Here is a 6,491-nt window from a genome sequence, read left to right as displayed (position 1 = left end):
AAATACCCACAGATTTATTTCAAAAGGATAAATGTGGATTTCCCAATCTTATTTTGTTTTATTTTTATATTTCAGTGTTTCCATATACGAATAATTAAGATAAGACAAGAATAAAAAAATTTTGATTTGTAGAATTGGCAAATCTAGAAATGGGACTCGACTACTCAATACTTTTCAAATTGTGCAATCAAACGATAAAAAAATGGTCATTAAATGTTTGCAAATAACCGTTGAGGTATAGTCACGAGACCATTTAGAGGATTCGAAGGAAAAGTCTCATTGACAATTTTAATTGATTCTAGACGATTCCAATGTCTTTAAATAACGTAACTTTTCGATTAGCTTCAATGAAATTGTTTTTTAAAAAGAACAATTTTTTTTTATTTCAACTAGGCTAACATCATAAATAGAATTTATTTATAATTCTAGATTATATGTATATTTGGAATATATGTTCTACACTTATTCATTGCGTATCGAATTCACTAGAAGTTAATGTACAGTAAACTCCGCGAATAACATTCATAGGATATAACGTATTTCCGGTTATTACGTATACATTTCATTGGTCCCGCCAAAATACTCTTGATTTTTGATCGGATATTACGTACCATATATAATTTCTAGTCCGGTTATAAAGTACAATACAGTAATACCCCGGACTTACGCGATAGGTGGGATCGAGCAATAACCGTGTAAGTCGAATTCGCGTAAGTCGGGGTCCAATTTTGCATATACATAAATACATACAAGTTATGTTCAATTGGGACCAGAGACTAAAGAAAACAATAATTTAGAAGAAAAATATTTAATAAACTGTTAGATTGTTAGACTGTTAGGTTTCGACTAAACAGTCATCCTCAGCCGAATCTACATATAGGTTAAAAATAATTACATATAAACTTAATTCTATAATTATTAAACTTACGGTCAATAAAATCTATTTATGAAAATTGGGCACATCATATTGAAATAAATCTTGCATAAAACATTTTGTAGTGAAAATACTGGAAGTCAAGTTCAAAGAAGAGGGATTCAAAATCCAAAATAGGGTTATGTTACGTTTTTGAGAGAAGTAAAACTAGAATAGAAAAAATAAATGTAAAACTTGACAAAACAGCAAGAAATGACCACTTGCATGATAAAGTAAAAGGATAAAAACACTTTAATAAACGGATGTTAACAGATTAAAATGAAAAATTTAAAAAACACGGACACGACATGATATCAAAACGAAAAGACGATGACGTATGGAGTTGGTGAAGAAATTACGGAAGACGGAGGACGGAGTATGCGCGAAATACTAAAATTGCAAATCAACATGCAAATCATAAAGCGGGAATATATAAAAATGTGTGTATAGTTGAATGTATAAAAATGTAGAAAATCGAAATAAATTATGAATTTTGGAGAACGTTAAAAAGGGGTGTAAACTTTAAATCTAGTTGATCATTTAACAACGTATATTTATCATTTTTCGAAAATTTTGTTATTTCATATGCCTCCAAAAGGTCCATTTTGAAACCTTTATCAACCCTATGTAATAATTTAATATTTTTATAATCAATTTTATGCCCTGTACTGATTGAATGTTTATAAACATTGGATGTAGTTTTATATCCATGCTCACTTATTCTGTTACCCAACTTTCGTCCCGTTTGACCTATATATATAGCGTTACAATTAGAGCAACTGATCAAATAAATTCCACTCTCATTCTCAATGTTGTAATTATTAAAATGGTAGTTAGATAATAATTTATTAATTGAACTATTATTGGAAAAAGAAAGGGCAATATTATAAGAAGCAAAGATTTTTTTAGCAGAGAAAGTTATAGGAGTGTAAGGTATGGATTTAAATATTTTGGAGTTGGGTGTTTTCGAATAAAGTGGATCTAATGTTATATTAATTTTTCTTATTAAATTTCTAATGAATTTATTGTATTTAGCTAACTCAAAAATATGGTTAAATTCTTTTGTTCTGTTATAATCAGATAAAGGATATTTAAAAGCTCTGTTAACATAAAATCTAAAACTTGCCAATTTTTGTGATAGAGGATGATTGGAGTCAAACGGAATAATGGTATCAATAGAAGTTGTTTTTCTATAGATGTCAAATTCAAATTTATTATCTGAATTGTTAACTGTAAGGTCTAAGAAATTCAAAGATTTATCCTTTTCAATTTCTAGGGTAAATTTAAGATTTGTATGCAATTTATTAAGGTATTGATGAAATTTATTTAAATCCTCCATATCGCCCTCCCATATACAAAAAACATCGTCAACGTACCTGAGCCACTTAACGATATACTTATCAAAAGGATTAACCTCATTGATAATGTATTTAGTTTCAAAATGATTAAGAAAAATATCTGAGAGTACACCAGAAAGAGGCATTCCCATGGGAAGACCTTCTGTGATTTTGTAAGTATTGTAATTAAAGGTACAATAATTTTGTGTAACAATATGCTTCAAAATTTTATTAAAATCTTCTATGTGATTTAAATTATCGAAATGTAGGTTAAAAAGCTCTGAAACAAGATCAAGAGTGAAGTCTATAGGCACGTTGGAATATAAATTGACAATGTCAAAGGATATTACAATTTTATTGTGGAGGTTTATATTTTGAATTTCGTTAATGAATTGTAATGAGATGGAAATTGAAAAAACTGAATCAAAGTTTAAACTTTTAAGAATATTAAGCATAAAATTGGCAATCTTAGAAGTAGGGGAGTTATTGAACGATGTGATGGGCCTGATGGGCATATTATTTTTATGTAGCTTAGGTAGTAATCGACCAGTGTCCCTTTACATTTATTAATAATTTCTCGTGTTTTTTGATGACATTTTCCAAGGGATTTTTATCCATTTTAATATAATGATTCTCCTACATAAAATGATTGGTTTTTTCTATGTAAAGTTCCTTATCTATTATGACAGTACCTGCGCCTTTATCGGCTTTCATAAATATAGCATTATTAATATTTAATTTATTTTTGATAGATTTAATATTTTTCCAAAGATGTTCATGTGGAAGAACATTGTTGTTATAATGTTTTTCAGCTTTACTAATTATAGGAATCAAATCGTTTTTTATATTTTTATATTCCGGGTTACCTTTAATAATTTTATCGAAATCAATTGTTATTATAGGCAAATTGCTTTTAGAAATTAAAGAAAATTTATACCCCTTATTCAATAAATTCTCCTCGTCCTTCGTAAACTGGATGTTTGTTAGGTTTCTAAACTGTACCCTATCGTTTTCTCCATTAAGTGCTCTAGATTGGTTCTTTTTATTCCTCTTCAGGACCTGCAACTTCATACTCTAACATGTTTGAAGAGAGAGGACGGAAGAAAGAAAAATATAAACCTCCACAATAAAATTGTAATATCCTTTGACATTGTCAATTTATATTCCAACGTGCCTATAGACTTCACTCTTGATCTTGTTTCAGAGCTTTTTAACCTACATTTCGATAATTTAAATCACATAGAAGATTTTAATAAAATTTTGAAGCATATTGTTACACAAAATTATTGTACCTTTAATTACAATACTTACAAAATCACAGAAGGTCTTCCCATGGGAATGCCTCTTTCTGGTGTACTCTCAGATATTTTTCTTAATCATTTTGAAACTAAATACATTATCAATGAGGTTAATCCTTTTGATAAGTATATCGTTAAGTGGCTCAGGTACGTTGACGATGTTTTTTGTATATGGGAGGGCGATATGGAGGATTTAAATAAATTTCATCAATACCTTAATAAATTGCATACAAATCTTAAATTTACCCTAGAAATTGAAAAGGATAAATCTTTGAATTTCTTAGACCTTACAGTTAACAATTCAGATAATAAATTTGAATTTGACATCTATAGAAAAACAACTTCTATTGATACCATTATTCCGTTTGACTCCAATCATCCTCTATCACAAAAATTGGCAAGTTTTAGATTTTATGTTAATAGAGCTTTTAAATATCCTTTATCTGATTATAACAGAACAAAAGAATTTAACCATATTTTTGAGTTAGCTAAATACAATAAATTCCCAATTAGATTCCCATATCATTAGAAATTTAATAAGAAAAATTAATATAACATTAGATCCACTTTATTCGAAAACACCCAACTCCAAAATATTTAAATCCATACCTTACACTCCTATAACTTTCTCTGCTAAAAAAATCTTTGCTTCTTATAATATTGCCCTTTCTTTTTCCAATAATAGTTCAATTAATAAATTATTATCTAACTACCATTTTAATAATTACAACATTGAGAATGAGAGTGGAATTTATTTGATCAGTTGCTCTAATTGTAACGCTATATATGTATATAGGTCAAACGGGACGAAAGTTGGGTAACAGAATAAGTGAGCATGGATATAAAACTACATCCAATGTTTATAAACATTCAATCAGTACAGGGCATAAAATTGATTATAAAAATATTAAATTATTACATAGGGTTGATAAAGGTTTCAAAATGGACCTTTTGGAGGCATATGAAATAACAAAATTTTCGAAAAATGATAAATATACGTTGTTAAATGATCAACTAGATTTAAAGTTTACACCCCTTTTTAACGTTCTCCAAAATTCATAATTTATTTCGATTTTCTACATTTTTATACATTCAACTATACACACATTTTTATATATTCCCGCTTTATGATTTGCATGTTGATTTGCAATTTTAGTATTTCGCGCATACTCCGTCCTCCGTCTTCCGTAATTTCTTCACCAACTCCATACGTCATCGTCTTTTCGTTTTGATATCATGTCGTGTCCGTGTTTTTTAAATTTTTCATTTTAATCTGTTAACATCCGTTTATTAAAGTGTTTTTATCCTTTTACTTTATCATGTAAGTGGTCATTTCTTGCTGTTTTGTCAAGTTTTACATTTATTTTTTCTATTCTAGTTTTACTTCTCTCAAAAACGTAACATAACCCTATTTTGGATTTTGAATCCCTCTTCTTTGAACTTGACTTCCAGTATTTTCACTACAAAATGTTTTATGCAAGATTTATTTCAATATGATGTGCTCAATTTTCATAAATAGATTTTATTGACCGTAAGTTTAATAATTATAGAATTAAGTTTGTATGTAATTATTTTTAACCTATATGTAGATTCGGCTGAGGATGACTGTTTAGTCGAAACCGGTACCGAGGAAATATATAAAAAAAGCAAGAAAGAAGTTATTGTCTTTTATTTCTTAATTATATAAAAATCTTGCAACATGGATTCTATCATAATTCTTTATGATTAAGAATTTTTACGTGACACCAAAGGAAAAAGTGATATAGTTTTTATCCAAATGAATTTACTGTTCTTATTGAATCATTGCACCATTAAATTATCATAAGTGTATCGAAGTACTTACCAAAAAAAGCAAAAGCGTTTAATAAAAATAATTTTGCTTTAGAAATGAAAGACTAACTGATAATATTAAATAATACATCTCTTTATCGTAAAGTTACTAGTATTTACACTTAAAACTTAGTTTACTGAATTAAATAAAGAAATCTTTAAAGTTGATAAGTAGATAAATTAAAATTAAATGAAACACTATTTAATGTTAATATGAATTTTCATTTACTTCAAAGAAAAAATATTTTCAATTCGAAAGATTAACATTATAGATAAATAGAATTAAATAAAAATGCACTTGGTATTTGAATTGTTCAATTTATTTAAATCAAAAAATTATATTTTAATTGTATAAATTAACAATACTTCATAAATTAATACATTTTTTTTTAAACATAAACATGATTATAAAAACTGAAAATAAGTGGCTATGCACGAATAAAATATAGTAACCTCAATAACAAAAATAAATGGAAATTTAAATTATTGTTAATTTTTTTTTGCGAAGCTAGTGTTTTCAATACATAGCATTAAGGTAAAAACTTGAATTTGCTTTAAATGATGTAAATATAAAACGGTAGTTTTGAAGCCACCTGCCTTGCAAAGAAAACTCTTAAATATTGTTAAGCTTTGAAATTAATGCGTTGACACAATTGGAATGTTGCAGTATATTATAAAAATATTTTGTAAGAAACGACCACACTAATTTGCTTACCGGAGAAAACTATAAATGTTTTCCGCATAATCCGTCCGTGTAGTTTCCGATTTTTTAGCAACGTCATTAATTGTGTTGACAAACAAAACGCAATCGTCTTGAGAGTCAACAATAGTTGATTTATAGTTTCGAGATAATCTTTGCGGTTGTAATATATTGTACAGGGTGTCCAAATTTCGATGGGTTTGCAGGGTATCTCAGTTATTATGAAAGATAGAAAGTTGCGGCTTTCGCGAACCTGAGATACTTTTTTGTGAAACTTACAATGGCGCAAACCAAATTTTCATAGCCTTCTTCGTTTTTGATATACAGGGAGTGTTTCAAAATTTACGATTTTCAGACACCTCCTATATCTCGGCTATCCGAAAACGTAAACACGGGTTCTAATAGATTTTTTC

Source organism: Onthophagus taurus, chromosome 6 (genome assembly GCF_036711975.1).
Source record: "Onthophagus taurus isolate NC chromosome 6, IU_Otau_3.0, whole genome shotgun sequence".
NCBI classification, from domain to species: Eukaryota; Metazoa; Arthropoda; class Insecta; order Coleoptera; family Scarabaeidae; genus Onthophagus; species Onthophagus taurus.
This window is presented reverse-complemented; position numbering follows the sequence as displayed.